General features: G+C 40.1%; 1 long non-coding RNA gene and 1 pseudogene across 2 annotated transcripts; one reads left to right on the forward strand and one right to left on the reverse strand.

The window, feature by feature from the left end:
• Positions 1-883: 883 nt before the first annotated feature.
• On the reverse strand, positions 884-2,994 carry LOC148140682 (uncharacterized). Its single transcript, XR_015752953.1, has 3 exons — positions 2,312-2,994; positions 2,151-2,215; positions 884-1,849 (listed from the first exon to the last, which is right to left on the reverse strand). It is a non-coding gene; the product is annotated as an uncharacterized LOC148140682 (long non-coding RNA).
• Positions 2,995-5,382: 2,388 nt separating this feature from the next.
• LOC148140683 (uncharacterized) lies at positions 5,383-17,906 on the forward strand (annotated as a pseudogene). The gene is made up of 2 exons (XR_015752984.1): positions 5,383-5,475; positions 16,972-17,906. The product of XR_015752984.1 is annotated as an uncharacterized LOC148140683 (transcript).
• The last annotated feature ends 572 nt before the right edge of the window (positions 17,907-18,478 follow it).

Consider the following 18,478-nt stretch of genomic DNA (forward strand, 5'->3'; position numbering starts at 1 on the left):
TGGAGCTGTAGAGATCCATGTATGGGGGAAACATTCTGTCACACTCATGACTTGTATTTTGCAGATTATGGACAGGTTTTAAAGAGTTTGGAGACGACTTATTTGCTGCAAGATTCCTCCTACTTGTTCTGGTAGCAGTATAGATAATTACTTATCTATTTCAGTTGTCACAAAGCCGGCCCTTTTTCTAAAAAATGTGTCCGTGGAGTTTTTCAGAGGGGTCAAAAACAGGCCAAACTCCAAAAGGGCTGGGTTTGGTGCAGAGGTGAACGGCCTTTTCATTTATACGTAAACAGACTAATCTTTAGGCCAAAGATTTATGATTTTAGAAGTATCCTGTATAAATAAAGTGGGCGTGGCTAGCTCTCCAGCTGAGCGGTTTAGTCCAGAACTATTTAGGGAGTTCAGCAATGAGCTGTGAGGAAACAGATCGCTAACCTCTGTCTCCTACATTTCTAACTTTGACTTGTAAGCCTTTATTTCATTTTTACTGCGTTTAAGGGGTTTGCTTGTTGGGACTGCTGTGTAGTTTCTAAACAGCATAATTAAGTCCAGTTTGGATAGACTGAGTTCTATATTCTTTATTCTGTTCTTTAAGTTTCATTTTGTAATTTTGTGAATACATTTTTGTCCGTTTTAAAACCTGGTAGTCAACCTCGCTGACTAATTCCGGGTAATTTCCACTGTACTCTTACCAAAACAAATTGCAAAGTTATGGTTTGGGCTGCCTGTTTAAGAATGTTTTGAGTGGTCTGGCCAGTCCATAACACAGTTCAGTTGCTGGTCAATGTTTACGCAAAATATGTTGACTGTGGAATCATTATAATTAGGTGTGTAAATACAACAATATCAGACATCAGTTCAATCAGCGTTGAATTTGAATTCACTATGTAAACATTCTCTCTGGGGGAAAATATGCCATCGATTGTGTTGTGTTTTTGAAAATACTTTATACATTTAGAGTTTTGCAACAGGTGATTATCATAACAAGAAAAAAAAACTGAACCGATGTAAAATCAAAAGCGTCAATCGACATCCTTATGGCAAGCATATTTAACTTCATTGCCTTGTAAATATTGGAGAATAGAAGCGTACATAGAACTAAATTCATCTTATAAATAAAAACATACCAATAACACCGCCAATCTTTATGCAAGCAACGATGAAATAAAAAGAAATAGTAAAATGAGAATGTCAAAATGAAACTGGGACCAAACGTGTTAGACAAATAATCGTGTTGCTTTAGTTTCAACCTTTAAAAAGTATAGCCGAGATGTACACACACCAATTAGAATATAATCAAAGAAATATGGAACTAACATACGGAGCTGGAAACAATTTTACTGACCATCTGGTTTACAATTAAAAAATGTTTTGCACAAGACGAAGGCATTGTAGGAGGTGAAGAGCTCAGCTAGATTGTGGGTTCGGGGCAGGATTGCGGTGGTCGGGGGGTGGCAGTGGTTACAGTGTGTTAGGGATCTTTGAACAAATATGCTTGGAACTTCTGATATCCAGAACAGAAGAATCTGGGTAAAGGTGGCGGACCCGTGTTTGGAACCTTAAGAAGCAAGACATAAAAACATTGTGTGCAATAATCTCCAATAATTCCTGAAGGAGGGCTTATGCCCGAAACGTCTCCGATTCCCCTGCTCCTTTGATGCTGCCTGACCTGCTGCACTTTTCCAGCAACACATTTTTTCAGCTCTGATCTCCAGCATCTGCAGTCCTCACCTTCTCCAAAGTTTAGCCTTCCTGTCGGTGATTTTGTATTACTCGTGGCCTTACACAGAAGCCCCTGACACTGATTTCAGTGTCAGGGAATTGGGCAATATGTTCAAAACCCGACCTGGATTATGACAAGCAAAATATTTATATTGATCAATCCAGGTATAAACTAGTACTTGGTTGACAACATTGAATAGAGCAACCACAGACCATTCAATGCCAACTCGACAAGACCACCGCACATGACCTGATTATACCCATATTACAAATCTGGACCAAGGGAATTAGCAGAAAGGTATAATCACAAAATGCGTGTAAAATGTTGTCATCTACTGCTAAATGTGCTCTAGACTTTGATTTAAAGCTTTGGTATTGATAAATTTATCCAAATGTCCTGCTACAATCAGATGCTTATTTCTTACCTTCACGTAGACTTGGGTGATGTTTGATCACGGCTGTGTCCTGTTGGAGTCGGGCCATTTCCTGCCTTTCAGAAATATATAAAGCACAACTGATAAGCAGAGATCTCACTACTGTGCAACTGTAATTAGTTATGGACTGAAACGTTTACTATATCTCCAACCTGTGACGTATTCCAAATAATACAAACATGCACACGCGCGCACACACACACGGCTCGAAGAGGATTGCCAGCTCCACCATGGCAATCAGTGCGGTGCTGTTTAGAAGCGGCACGGTAGCACTACTGCCTCACAGCACGAGGGTCCCAGGTTCAATTCCAGCCTCGGGTGACTGCCTGTGTGGAGTTTGCACATTCTCCCCGTGTCTGCGTGGGTTTCCTCCGGGTGCTTCGGTTTCCTCCCACAGTCCAAAGATGTGCAGGTCAGGTAAATTGGCCAAGCTAAATTGCCCATAATACTAGGTGCATTATTCAGAGGGAAATGGGTCTGGGTGGGTTTCTCTTCGGAGGGTCACTGTGGACTGTTTGTGCCGAAGGGCCTGTTTCCACACTATAGGGAACCGAATCTAAGAGCATCTGAGGGGCAGCTGCCTGACCAGCTGTGCTTTTCCAGTACCACACTTATCGACTGTGATCTCCAGTATATGCTGTCCTCACTTTCTCCCAGTTGATTATAACCTTACTGCAAAGCCTCTTCCAAGGATGCCTCCCGTGAAGAAGTTCTCCTCGTCCCTCTACAAGGGTCTCAGTGAGTCTCTCTCTTACTGTACCCCGTCGTCTTCTCTGCCCTGAAGCTCTTCAGCCACGTCGTGAACCAACCACCCTCTTCTCCCACCTATTACCACCACTGCCCCTACCTTCTTCTGTCAATCGGATTCCCAGCTTAATTCCAAACACACACGACACGCCCCCCTTTAATCTCTCAGCCTCCTTGGGCCACCCTGATCTCCAGCATCTGCAGTCCTCACTTTCTTTACATCTATTAGAATAAATGACACTATGCATTGCATTTTACGGAGTGGAAGCAAACATTGAACTGCTCCGTGGGATTCTCTTCTGCCTGGCCACACATGATTATTTCCACCAAGTCTTGTCTAATGACGCATAGTAGTCTCAGGCACAAGTGGAAACAGTATTCCACAACAGTATTCCTAGCAATGAAAACCCGATAAATGTGATTTAGATTTCAAATTAAATTGCACATACTTCAGTTCATTGCATGTTATCTGATTAACTAGCAGGGTGAAATGGAGCTCCTCTACTCTCAGATTTTCGATTATTTTCCACCAATTTGCTGACATGTTGAAGTCGCGATTATTTTTGTTTTTGCACAAGCATTACTTGTTCTTGACATTCACCTGAAGCTCAAACTGAACAATTGCACCTTTGCTTACTGACAAAACATCGAGAAGGCAATAGCCATCAAGATATTTGCCTCTTCCTTCCTAAACATAATGAAAGTGAGGGGAACTAGGGCAGCTTCAGCTAAGTTCACAAAATCAACCTTAATATTCAGCATTTATTTCCTTACAAAGTAAATGGACGCAAGAAGAGAAATTAATGTGCAATAAACGTTCATCAGCAAACTGATTCCATAAAGGGATGATATAAATAATTGATCCAGAGCAACATTCTGAATCCTGCAACTCACGTTCACTGTAATGACAAGAAATATTTCATCATCATTTTCCAATATGAATAATTCAAATTTATATCACACAGAAACAATTCAAATCTCCATGTCATAAAGGAGAAATCACCTCAAGATATGATATTGCAATTTACTGTAATCTTGATGACAAAAATTTGATATAGCTGTTGGTCTATGCACTATTGATGCCGGGTGTTATTCTATCTACACTGGAAATTGCTTTATCAAGTTACCAAACTTGAGAAACGGTTAGATTGAGTCAATTAGTTAACTCCATTCATTTCTATTTGATATTCTTATGGTTTGTAAGTAAGGTGTTCTTTTCATGAAACAACATTTTCATTCAAGTGATTCCCCCCCTCAAAAAAAACCCCAAATGAAACACTGAAGCTTTGTGCAAATTCATTTTTTCTGCTTCAGTCTGAATACTGACACAATTACTATCGACACTCCGGAGGCAACAGTGGAATGCTTTAACTCCATGTTTGAAATTATTGTATCGAAACATAAATCTATCTTTTCATTCTTTTAACCAAGTGATGAGAAATAAAGTCAAAACGTGTGGCGCTGGAAAAGCTCAGCAGGGCAGGCAGCATGAGAGAAGCAGAAGAGTCGACGTTTCAGGCATAAGCCCTTCATCAGGTATGACCTGTTTATTTTCCAGCGCCACACCTTTCGACTCTGATCTACAACATGCGCAGTTCTCGCTTTCGCTTTATGATAAATGTAATCTGCTAAAACCTCCAACCATGCGAACTTTAAGAAGCATTACTAATAACACTTTAGGGATAGACGTGCAGATCATATCAATGCAACATAATTTAGGAAGAGTGGACGAATAAAAACAAGCAAGTAAAATGTCTCACTTTCAATTTTACTTCTCTCTTTCACTACCAAGGATGTGTAGAACGTTTGGAAGATGTTAATTTACAGCAAAAAAAAAACGGCCGTTTACTTTTGAGATGGATATTATCAACTTTATCTGAATTCATTTTCCTTATTTTCAATGAATATTAAACCAATCCTTTTCTCTATACCTCGGCCATTGTCAGTTCATTCCAAAACCTAAACTTGCAGTTTTCTCTTATTGCATCAGATTACTGATTACATATCATAATAGGTCTCTGTATAGTTTGTGAAGATTCTTTGAATGCATGAATCAGGTAGCTTATTCAGTATGTATTATAGTGTAAAACATCATCAGAAATTGGTGACTCTAGACCACTGAAACATGCACATCTATTAAATTATTTAAGCATTATTAATCTACTACTTAATACTTTTAGAATCAAGAGCCTTGTCTTTTTTTTTGAGTGTAGGGATTAAAATGTATTTCAGACTGTTGATCACGTAAATAGACTCTTTTTGACTCTTTTAAATGACTTCGACTCTTTAAACGAGGAACCATCAGATGTAATCATACTCTTTCAGCAGTAGATGGAAATACGCCTTGGGGTAATGTGTTTGTTCAAAACACTGACACTGATGTCAATCATTATGTAATACTCGTGTCGTCAGGTGAGGTGAAGTATAAAGGCAAGCTTAGTTTGATAACAATACATTTTGGTTTGAGAACGCAAACTTCATGAACATCACTATATGAACATGGCTCAACCGGCAATCATACTGGTGGAAAATATTTACTACCCTATTCTTGCAGTAGTTGGTATTCCTGGTAAGCATTTTATAATCATTTAAAATTTATGTCCCCATGACTTGTCCTACCTGCTTATTTTCTTTTCCACCTATCCACTCCACCCTCACCCCCGACCTATCACCTTCATCCCCTCCCTCACTCACTTATTGTACTCTGTGTTACTTTCTCCCCACCCCCACCCTCCTCTCACTTATCCCTGCACCCTTCAGGTTCTCTGCCTGTATTCCTGATGAAGGGCTTTTGCCCGAAACGTCGATTTTACTGCTCCTCGGATGCTGCCTGAACTGCTGTGCTCTTCCAGCACTATTAATCCACAATTTAAAATTTATGGTCAACTCTGTTGAACTGGTGTACTTTTCCTTCCGTCGATGATATGTTCTGTTTGCCTGGATGCGGTTGATGTTAATTACCATCATAAATCAAACAGGAAGAACACCCTGTATGTTGAAAATTCTGGATAGAATGATTTGCCTGGAAACACAGTTTCTCCTTCCTTAAAAAAAATACAGTCCCTTAGTTTCATTTGTAGATTGCGTTTGTATTTTTTAGAAGCAAACACTGCGATGATTAGGATTTTGATGTAGAATTCGAAGATACTGGAACCATTCACGAATTCATCCCGTGTCTGTGGAGAAAGACAAATCAAATAAGTTTATGGACAAAATTTATGAATGTTGATTAACTAAAAAAATCCGTTTTACTGTGCACCAACATTGTATTTTGCCAACCTTTTTAAAAAATAATAAAACGATTTCCGTCATAAAAAGCAGGTTATTGTGTTGGAATCATACATTTCTTTCTTATTCATGAGGTCAGCTAGATTCGACTGGATGCATTCTTAACATTTCCTTCAGCGTATGCTTATGGAAATCAGTTCCACATTTTGAATATGCTTTGTTTAATAACATTTCCTTTGAATTCACGAACAAGTGGTGTATTGTTTTTCCATTTTTGACAACTGCAATTGGATACACGTTATATATGTGCATCTGAGAGGTGATTTTATGATCTCTTGAACTGTCTCCAGACTTCTGTCTTCGATTTGGATTTCCAGTGGGAAAGAAGCCTATTGATGGATACAGTCTGTTAATTCAGGTTCGCTCTCCAAATAGCATTAATTTGTGCAATGCCTCTTTTATTTTACAATATTAATGAGACAACTGCTGTTCGCAGTATTCTAAGATTGGTTTTATAAAATATCATGTTACTTTGATAGAAAACGTTGATTTAAAGTTTAAATCTACAGACATGCATTATAGACATGAAACCGTGGGATTTCTTGCGATTTTGTTTTGCCTTCTAAGCGTGTAGCTTCTTTGATGAACTCTGCATCCATTCGCCTATGTCCACTTGTTCTAGACACTGTTTTGACATTTAATTGCTAAAAGGCGCATTACGATTTTATTTTTCCTGCTGAAATGCACTGTGTCACACACACCTGTATGTAAGTTCTGTTTTCCTACCCCATTCTACAACTTTATTAAAATAATCTTTCGATTTCCTTCGTTTCTGAGAAAACCCTGCAAATTTAGCAGCTTAAAGATTTTGCTTGACTGTGTGGGCAAAGAGTAGACAGTACTTGCATCAGACAAGCCCCTTTGAAATATTTAATCCACTTTCCTGCCAAGTATATGAATCAAAAGAAAATACAAAGTTTTGTGACAGCACAGCCTTGGAATAGAAACCCATTTTCACACATCAGCCAATCCACCTAATCTAGTTGAAATTTGAACGTCCCAACTTACTAGAGACTGTGATGACGAGTCGACCCTTTATTTCAGAGTGCAGCAATTTTATTCCATGCAGCCGTGATGCGTGATAATATTGATTGGGAATAAAACGTCATGATGTGACTCACTTTCCAATTCTCCTTAGCTGGCGGGGAACAACATAAACAGTGCACGATATTTTGAACAGAAAATTGTAAATGAACTGATCATCCTCAAACTATAGGCAGTGTAAGCATATATATTTTTTTCACTTCGCAGCAAATCTGGTGGCAATTGTAATTCTCTCCCACGGACGCTGTGAGCTCTCCAAATGCATCACTACATACCTGATGGCCATGGCGGTGGCAGATTTGTCTGTGCTGATATTTGACGTATTGCTCTACGAGATTAAAGATTCGTATTTTCCGTATTCATTCCTAAACTACACTTCAGTTTGCCGTCTGAACCTCGTCCTGGGCTTTGTTTGTGTTGATTGTTCTGTGTGGTTGACTGTCGCATTCACCGTTGATAGGTTTGTTGCTATTTGTTGTCAGAAACTACAAAGAAATTACTGCACGACTAAATCTGCAAAAACAGTGATAGTCGTGGTGTGTTGTCTGAGCACTTTGCAGAGCGCTCCCATTTATTTTACATACGAAGCCCGTGAAATAATTGATGACATCTCATGGTCCTGTACTGTAAAAGCAAGCTTTTACACCTTACCGATATGGGTTGCATTGCTGTGGATTGAAACTATTCTAACACCTGCCTTACCATTTGTTTTAATTTTCCTGTTTAATGTATTGACCATCAGGAATATTTTACAGGCAAATAGAATAAGAAGCGGTGTCTTTGGAAAGAGCAAAGCTCAGAATTACAACGATCCGGTGATAGAGAACCGAAGAAAATCAATTATTTTATTGTTTGCTGTTTCTGGCAGCTTTTTGCTTTTGTGGAGTCTGACACTGGTATCTTACCTTTGGATACAATTTGCAGATGTAACGATTTTAGAGTTAAATTACAACAATCCGTTTACTATTGTCGAACAATCTGGATATATTCTTAAGTCCACGAGTTGCTGTATAAACACATTTATTTATGCATTTACCCAGCGCAAATTCAGAGAGGAAATAAAGAACACAATTACGCGTCCCGTGACTCTAATCACGCAATCGTATAAGGTAGGTTGAACGAAGTACTGTGAAAAAGAAAGCACATTTTGTCAAATCTTTTAATCTTTCATTCATCAGTGTAATTTGGAGTAAATGTTAAGATCAAGTGAATCTTACCTTCATGTTTTATGAGTTGGGATTTCTGCCAGTTTGACAGGTGGACTCTGTTAGTAGATGTGTTAGATCTGTGTTCATCTGTTAGATGAAAGACTTAACAGACAATCAATTCTTCAATGAATAATTTCAGTGACATCACACTGCAAATTTTTGCTATAAATTCTGTGTTACGATCGAGCCCTCCACAATCACCTGATGAAGGAGCGTCGCTCCGAAAGCTAGTGTGCTTCCAATTAAACCTGTTGGACTATAACCTGGTGTTGTGTGATTTTTAACAGAATTAATGATAAAGCTTTGTTTGCCTCTTAAGTCACACAAGATGACATTGATTGATCAAGGCAATCCCTTGGGATCTGAACCAGATAATCGCTTTATCCTTTATTATTGTTTTAAAACAGGCACAATGTTATATACGGTCTTCCTCTCTGCAGATATCAGAGCTTTGTTTATTAATATATGCAGCTTCCAGTGTACACCAGTGACTTTCAAACATCATCACTTTCAACTGAAACGCCTCTATCAGTAAGAGTCCACTTACGAACCAATCAGGACCCACCTCTTATACCGCATAAATGTTGTTCTCTCTTTTACTTTATTATTTCTTATGAATTGATCTGTTGAGAGCAATGTGAAAAACTTAGTCAAAATTGGTCTTGTTTCAGCATAACTCTGGCTTTGTACTAGAAATTACATTACTAAATGAAACAACGACTTTATTATTGATGTTGACAATTTAAGAAAATGGGAATATTACGAAGTTCATGTTAAGATGTATCCCAACTAGTTTTTCTATCCCTTGAATTTTAATCAATGCAAGACCAGGCATCGTCTTCAATTTGCAATTTTTTTGATAACATGCGTTGCAAATGAGAGTTCAACGATGAACATGTGGGCCTGACGTCAGTGGCGGGAAAGTTGCTGGAGAGGGTGTACTGAGGGATAGGATCTAATTCTTTTGGGGAAAAAAGGGCTTATCAGTGATACGGAACATGGTTTTGTGCGGGGGAGATCGTGCCTTACCAACTTAGTATAGTTCTTCGAGTAAGTGACCAAGTTGACAGATGAAAGCAGGGCTGTTGTTGTTATATGCATGGACTTTAGTAAGACGTTTTATAAGGTTCTCCATGGTAAACTATAAACTATTTATAGACTGCCCTATAACTAATGCTTGTCTTTTTGCTCCCTCCTCTTGAATGGCCCTCTGCACCATGATGCCACAGTCAGTTGGATTATCCTCCCTGCATCCCTTTTCCTCCTACACACGGGGAGCAAGAATCGCATTCCTGTTGTGTAAGTTCAAAAGCTGAAGTTCCTTCACTTCTGAACTCAGGACCGCCACCCCACATGCCTCACTTGCAATCACACCCTGTTGTCCACGATCACTAACAGAATCTGAATTACTTAATCCTACTAGTTGTGACTGCCTTCTGAAGCAAAGCATCCAAGTAACATTCCTTGTCACGGATGTGCTGCAGTGTTTGAAGCTCAGATTCCATAAACTGAACTCTGAACAGACTTCTTCCAGCAACCAACATTTGCTGCAAATGTGGTCACTGCCGTTACAATGGGATCAGACAGCTCCCACATCATACAGCTTATAGCACGTCACCTGCCCAGCCATCTCTTCTTAGTTGATTAATTTATACAAATTTATGATCTAAATAATTTCTAGTACTTCTTTGCTAAGGTCTTATTTTAATAACCAATTAATAGACAAAGTAAAAAAATGCAAGTAAATTTCTGACTAATCACATAGTACAGAAGAAAAAAAATAGAAGTAGAGAAGCCCTACTTTATCAACCTAACACAGAGTTAAAGGAGGAGGGAAATATTACATGTGTAGTGTCTTGGGTTCAGCCGCTGCCCACATTTCTTCCTGGCAAACCCCTGCCTTCGGTGTCTTCAATGTCTAGTTGTTGAAAATTAAACACTTCACTGGAGGAGGAAGCTCCACAACCTTTTCCATGCTCAATGATGCAAGAGCCCATCACATCAGTGCAAAAGGTAAAGCTGAAGCATTCGCAGGAACTTTCAGCTTGACACGCCGAATGGATAATCCATGTAGGCCTCCTGCAGATATTCCCAACATCGAAGATAGCAGTCCTCAGGCATTTCAATTCTCCAATTGATATCAAGAAACAGATAGAGACACTGGATACTGTAAAGGGTATGGTCTACGCCACCATTCTGTCTATAGTACTGAAGACTTGTGGTCCAGAAATTCCCATTCCTCGACTTCTTCACGTACATTTAAAACATGCCCTCTAAATTATATGGGAAATTGCCTCGGTATGCTCTGTATACAAAAAGAAAAACTTGAGGACAAATCCAACTACGCCAACCGTCAGTCTCCTTTTGATCATCTGTTAAGTGATGAAAGGTGTCATCACCAGTGCTATCAAGCAGTACCTGTTCAGTAATAACCTGCTCAGTGATGCCCAGTTTCGGTACCACCAGAGCCACTCAGATCCTGACCACAGGCTCAAACATGGACAAAACAGCTGAATTCCAGGGGTGAGGTGAGAGTGACCGACCTTTGTATCGAGGATGCATTCAACCGAATGTGGCAGTTCGAAACCCTCACAAAACTTCAATTAGTGTGCATCGGAAAGCATACTCTCTGCCAGTTGTAATTATACATGGCACATGGACAGACGGTTCTGGATGTCGCAGATTAGCCACCTCAGCTCCAGGTCATCTGTGCTGGAGTTCCTGAGGGCAGTGTCTGCTTCATCAATGAATTTCTCTCCATCATATCACCAGACATGGGGATGTTCACCAACCATTGCATAAGGTTCAGCACCATTCGTGACTCCTCATATGTTGGATCAATAATGTTCAAAAGCAAAAAAAAAGCATCTGGACAATCTCAAGACAAGTGATAAGTTTATTCATACCACAGAAATCCCAGACAATCTTCAATAGCTGACAACCTAACTCCTTCCCCCGATATTCAATGGCGTTAACATCACTGAATCATGGGATCCCTACAATGCAGAAAAGAGACCATTTGTCCCATTGCATGTATACTGACCGTCCAAGGGGCCAAATCTGCATTATCAAGAATTTCTCATGGTTTACTCGCATAGCCTGCACATCCCTGGACTCACGGCTGAACTTAGCATGGACAATCTGTCTAATTTGCACGTGTTTGGAACGTGGGAGGAAACTGGAAATTCAGGTGGTAATGCATACATGTATGGGGAGACAGTGCAAAATTCACCTAGATAGTGACCTCAAGACTGGAATTGAGACCAGGTGCCTGGCATTGTGCATCAGTAGTGGTAACCACTGAACCACATTTCTGTCCCTTAATGAATTCCCCACTATCAATGTTCTGTGGTTTACCTTTTATATATGCCACAAAAGCATGTCAAAGGTTAGGTATACTGCAACGACTAACTCTCCCCCTGACTCCCGAATGCTTATCCATATTGTCAGGAATATGAAGGATTATGCTTCACTGGCATGGATGTGTGCAGCGCTAACAACACTCAAGAAGGTTGATACCATTCCAGACAAAGTAGTCCACTTGATTAGCAGGAACCGTCCAATCCCTCTACTGCCTATGCTTAGTGGCGGTCATGTGTACTATGAGCAAGATTCACTGCACAAATTCATTGAACATCCCCAGGCCGCACGTTTTAAGCGCACAACAATTTCCATATCGGAGGAGAAGGGTGACAGGCACATGGGGGCACCACAACGTGCAAGTTCCCCTCCATTTTGTTGCTGTTGCTGGATAAAGTCATGAATCTCCCTCCTTTACGCAATTGTGATTCAAGCTACAACATCAGGTTTAAGAGGGAAATTCACCAATACATTCTCGAAGGCAACTTGGGACAGGCAATAAATTCTTTCCAGCCAGGGACAACCACGATCCAAGAATGAATAAAAATAAGGTGAGACCATGAGTGATAAAATTGCTGGATAGATGTACCTGCCTGTTTAGTTTGATCATTGATACTGTCATTTGCTTTGAACATCTCTTTTGTATCTTTTTCTATTCAACCGATAGCATTTGAAACCTTGTAGATTCAGCTGCTATTCCTGTCCATCGCTGTCGCAAATAATAGCTATTACATCAAACTCCCATGTTTCCAAACAAGCCCTGAGTTCATCAGCCCTACCTGTAAAAACTACACTGCGAACTGACACAACAGTGAATCCGCATAGTTATTGCCTTTGCTGTTTGTATCTCTGAGCATTGGAGTGAGTCTACAAAATATTAACAAACAGCGAAACTCACAACTGTCCTTGGAGGAACCTATGTGAGGGAGCTCACAGTACAGGACAGATAAATGCATAGTTTTTAATGAATAACCGTGCTGCATGTCTTTAGCAGTGAATAGAGTATGTTTTTTTTCTTGATTATTTGTTTATTGAAATCTGTCTTTTGATTTTGGAGCTAGCTGCTCCTTCATCAGGTGATTGTGGAGTATAAGATCATAAGACACAGAAATTATAGCAAACGTTTACAGTGATGTAACTGAAATTATATAATGAAAAGGCCTGGATTGTTTGTTAAGTCTTTTATCTTTTAGAATGAACATATTGGTTTCAGTTGTTTCATATATAAATCGCAGAACATTTAAAAGTTACGGTCTCATGTGAACTTTAACAATTGGTGTCATGTCGGCCCAGAAAATGCATTGAAGGTGTGAGCTGCCCGATGTGAGACTGTCTGTGCCACAATGGTCAGACTGATTCTAATCTAAAAATGGATTTACAGAATCTTACATGGATTCATGCAGTTTTTGAGCAAAAGAAAATGTAATTTCGCGTATACAAGTTCACCCCACAAACTTATATGTGTTTGTGTGCATGTGGGTGTGTGTGTGTGGAGGTGGGGCAGGGGTTATGAGTGTCTGTGAGAGAGTGTATGTATATGTATGAGTGTGAGTGTAAAGGGGTATAAGTCTGTGAGAGGGCGCATACGTGAGTGTGGGCGTGTATATGTGAGCATATGAGAGAGGGTCTGCGTGAGTGTATGGGTCTGTAGAAGAACGTGTGTGTCTGTAGGAATGTGTGTGTGTGTGTAGGAGTGTGTATGTGGAGGAATGTCTGTATGCCTGTGTGTGCGCATCTTTCTGTGTGTATGCCAATGTCTGTGTATGTGTGTCTTCTGTGTTTGTGTACAGTGCAATGGGTTCACCCGTAGTGTGACATGAACTCAAGGTCCCGGTTGAGGCCATCCCCATGGGTACCCAGGTTTGGTATTCCAGATTACTGTAGAGAAGGACATAGAGGATATAGAACGTGAAGAAATCGATTGTGACACCTTGAAAAATGTCCATATTATAGACGAGGAGGTGCTGGATGTCTTGAAATGCATAAAAGTGGATAAATCCCCAGGACTGGATCAGCTTTATCCGAAAAGTGGGAAGCTAGACAAGTTATTGCCGGGCACCTTGCTGAGATATTTGTATCATTGATAGTCACAGGGGAGGTGCTGGAAGACTGGAGGTTGACTAATGTCGTGCCACTGTTTTGGAAATGTGGTAAGGACAAGCCAGGGAACTGCAGACTGGTGAGCCTGATGTCGATGGTGGACAAGTTATTGGAGGGAATCCTGAGGGACAGGGTGTATATGTATTTGGAAAGCAAAGGACTCATTAGGGATAGTCAGCATGGCTTCGTGCAAGGGAAATCATATCTCACGAATTTGATTGAGATTTTAAAAGAAGTAACAAAGAGAATTGATGATGGCAGAGCAGTGGATGTAAACTATATGGGTTTCAGTAAGACGTTCAACAAGATTCCTCATGGGAGACTGGTTAGCAAGGTTTGACCTCAGTGAATGCAGGGAGAACTAGCCATTTTGATACATAAGTGGCTCAAAGTAGAAGGCAGAGGGTGGTGATGCAGGTTTGCTTTTCAGACTGGAGACCTGCGATCACTGATGTGCCACAAGGATCGGTGTTGGGTCCACTACTTTTTGTCATTTGTATAAATGGTATGGAAGTGACCATAGGAGGTATAGTTAGCAAGTTTGCAGATGACACCAAATTTGGAGGTGTCGGACAATGAAGAAGGTTACCTCAGATCACAGTGGGATCTTGATCAGATTGGCCAGTTGGCTGAGGAGTGGCAGATGGAATTTAATTTAGATAAAAGTGACATGATGCATTCTGACCAAGCAAATCAGAGTAGGACTTCGAGTGTAGGTTCACAGTTCCTTGAAGGTAGAGCCACAGGTAGGCAGGGCAGTGAAGACGACATTTGGTATGCTTTCCTTTATTGGTCACAGCATTGAGTATAGGAGTTGGCAGTCATGTTGCGTTCATACGGACATTGGTTAGGCCACTTTTGGAGTATTGTGTGCAATTCTAGTCTCCTTCCTACTGGAAGGATGTTGTGAAACTTGAAAGTGTTCATAAAAGATTTACAAGGATGTTGCCAGGGTTGGAAGATTTGAGCTATAGGGAGAGGCTGAATTATCTAGGCCTGTTTTCCCTGGACTGTCGGCGGCTGAGGAATAACCTTGTAGAGGTTTATACAATCATGAGGTGCATGGATAAGATAAATAGACAAGATCTTTTCCCTGGGTTTTTGGAGTGAAGAACTGGAGGGCATAGGTTTAGGGTGAGACAAGAAAGATATAAAAGGGATCTGAGGGGCAACCTTTTCATGCAGATGGTGGTGCATGTATGGAATGAGCTGCTAGAAGAAGTGGTGGAGGCTGGTGCAACTACAGCATTGAAGAGGCATCTAGATGAGTATACGAATGGAAATGATTTAGAGGAATATGGACCATGTGCTGGCATGTGGGACTAGATGAGGTTACGATATCTGGTCGGCGTGGATGAGTTGAACTGAAGGGTCTGTTTCTGTGCTGTACATCTCTATGACTCTATGATTGCAGCACGAATAATCCGGTAATTGTAGTCCAGAGAGCTTGACGTCAGTGGTAGAGAAGCTGCTGGAGAAGATACTGAGGGATAGGATCTATTTACATTTGGAAGAGAATGGGCTTATCTGTGATAGGCAGCATTGTTTTTTATAGGAAAGTTCATGTCTTACCAACTTAATAGAATTCTTTGAGGAAATGACAAAATTGAATGTTGACAGATGGGCTATGGATGCCATACATGTGGACTTCAGTAAGGTGTTTGATTAGGTTCCCCATGGTAGTCTGATGGAAAAAGTGAAGTTTCATGAAGTCCAGTGTGTACTAGCTAGATGTGTAGAGAACTGGCTGGGCAACAGGAGACAGAGAGTAGTAGTGGAAAGGAATTTCTCAAAATAGAGAACTGTGCCCATAGTTGTGTTCCACAGGGATCCATGCTGGAACCACTCTTGCTTGTGACACGTTATAAATGATGTGGAGGAAGGTATAGGTGGTCTGATTATCAAGTCTGCAGATGACACTAAGATTGGTGGAGCAGCAGAGAGTGAAGAGGACTGTCATAGAATGCAGCAGGATATAGATAGATTGGAGAGTTTAGCAGGGAAATGGCAGATTGAGTTCAATCTGGGCAAATGAGAGGCGATGCATTTTGGGAGATTCAATTGTAGAGTGAGCTGTATGATAAATGGAAAAGCCCTGGGGAAAATTAATGTGCAGAGAGATCTAGGTGTTCAGGTCCATTATACACTGAATGTGGCAACGCAGGTTAATAGTGTGGTCAAAAAGGCATACACCATGTTTTCCTTCCTTGGACAAGGTATTAAGTACAAGAGTTGACAGGTCTTGATACAGTTGTATATGACTTTGGTTTGACCACATTTTGAATAATGCGTATAGTTCTGGTCGCCACATTACCAGAAGGATGTGGATGCTTTGGAGATGGTGGAGAGGAGATTAACCAGGATATTTCCTGGTATGGAGAGTGGTAGATATAAAGAGAGGTTGAGTAGATTAGGATTATTTTCATTAGAAAAACAGAGGTTGAGGGGATCCTGATTGAAGTCTGCAAAATCATGAGAAGTCTAAGCAGGGTGGATAGCAAGACGCTTTTTCCCAGAGTGAGGGACTCAATTACTAGGGGTCATGAGTTCAAGTTGAGAGCGGAATAGTTTAAGGGAAATATGCTTGGGAAGTTGTTTATGCAGAGGGTGGTGATTATCTGGAGTACATTGCCAGCAGAGGTGGTAGAGGCCGGCACAAAGGCGTCATTTAAGATGTATCTGGACAGATACATGAATGGGCAGGGAACAGAGGGAATCAGACCCTTGGAAAGTAGGCAGCAGGTTGAAATAGAGGATCTGGATCAGCACAGGCTTGGAGGGCTGAAGGGCCTGTTCCTGTGCTGCAATTTGCTTTGTTATTTGTTCTTTATCCTTTATTCGCTGCAGAATTCTGAGTTCTTGACCTACTCTTGCAGCTGGAGTTTGTATATGGAACCTTGTCATTGTCCTGTCAAGTGCACCATTCCATTCAACACTATTGTATTCTCATTCCTCAGGAAGCTTTGAGTAACAGTATAAGGAATATGCTAATATTCAGAAAAAGATAACTGTAGACTTATGATTTTTTCAACAGTTGGTAATTTTTATCCTTCCTTTCATTGCAGCTAATCTGGTGACAATTGTGATTCTCTCTGGTGGCCATTGTGAGCTGTCCAAATGCATCAAGCGATACCTGGTAGCAATGGCAGCAGGGGATCGATCTGTGCTGATATTTGATGTCCTTTTTTTGAGATTAAAGATGCCTATTTTACATATTCGTTTCTGAACTACACTCCAATTTGCTGTCTTAACTTGGCCCTACTTTTTATCTCCATTGATTGCTCTGTCTGGTTGACTGTCATTTTCACTTTTGACCCGTTTGTGGCCATTTGTTGTCAGAAGCTACAAACGAAATACTGTACTGCTAAAACTGCAGCTGTGGTAATCGCATTGGTTTGTTCCTTGAGCATTTTAGAAAGCATTCCAATCTACTTTGTATATGAACCTCGGAAAATAATTGATAATGTACCATGGTCCTGTTCGATATCATCACGTTTTTATCGCCTACCCATATGGGTCGCATTTCTTTGGTTGGAAACCATTTTAACTCCATTTCTTCCATTTCTTTTGATCTTATTGCTTAATGCAATGACCATTCGGCACATTTTACAAGCAAGCAGTGTGAGAAGTGGACTGTGAAGAAATAACAATGGTCAGAATAACAATGATCCTGAGATGCAGAGCAGAAGAAAATCAATTATCTTATTGCTGGCTATTTCTGGTAGTTTTATACTTTTATGGATGGTAACATTAGTATCATACATATGCGTCCAATTTACAGATACTCAATTTTATAAAGAAAATTATAATGACCCGTTTACTATTCTTGAACAATCTGGATACATTCTCAGGACTTTGAGTTGTTGCACAAACACCTTTATTTATGGAGTTTCCCAGAAAAAAAATCAGAGATGAACTGAAGAACATGATTAAACATCTCCCTTCTATAATAATGTCTTTGTTCAAAAGGCTATGTGGCTTTACTAAGTTAACTTATTAAAGGATTTTAATTAAGGAAATTCCTGTCAATTTGCTAACACTAGCTGAATGCATTTGTAGAATTGACAATTAATTTAACATTCATAAGCTCTGTGGACAATAGTTCTAAATGCCTACAACGTCTTTAAAACATTTTTGTCCGTTTTAAAACCTGGTAGTCAACCTAGCTGACTAATTCCGGGTAATTTCCACTGTGCTCTAACCAAAGCAAATTGCAAAGTTATGGTTTGGGCTGCCTGCTTAAGAATGTTTTGAGTGTTCTGGCCAGTCCATAACACAGTTCAGTTGCTGGTCAATGTTTACGCAAAATATGTTGACTGTGGAATCATTATAATTAGGTGTGTAAATACAACAATATCAGACATCAGTTCAATCAGCGTTGATTTTGAATTCACTATGTAAACATTCTCTCTGGGGGAAAATATGCCAACGATTGTGTTGTGTTTTTGAAAATACTTTATACATTTAGAGTTTTGCAACAGGTGATTATCGTAATAGAGAAAAAAAAACTGAACCGATGTAAAATCAAAAGCGTCAATCGACATCCTTATGGCAAGCATATTTAACTTCATT

Source organism: Chiloscyllium plagiosum, unplaced genomic scaffold (genome assembly GCF_037043375.1).
Source record: "Chiloscyllium plagiosum isolate Xiang-an unplaced genomic scaffold, Cpla_swu_hap1 HiC_scaffold_35, whole genome shotgun sequence".
Taxonomy (NCBI): domain Eukaryota; kingdom Metazoa; phylum Chordata; class Chondrichthyes; order Orectolobiformes; family Hemiscylliidae; genus Chiloscyllium; species Chiloscyllium plagiosum.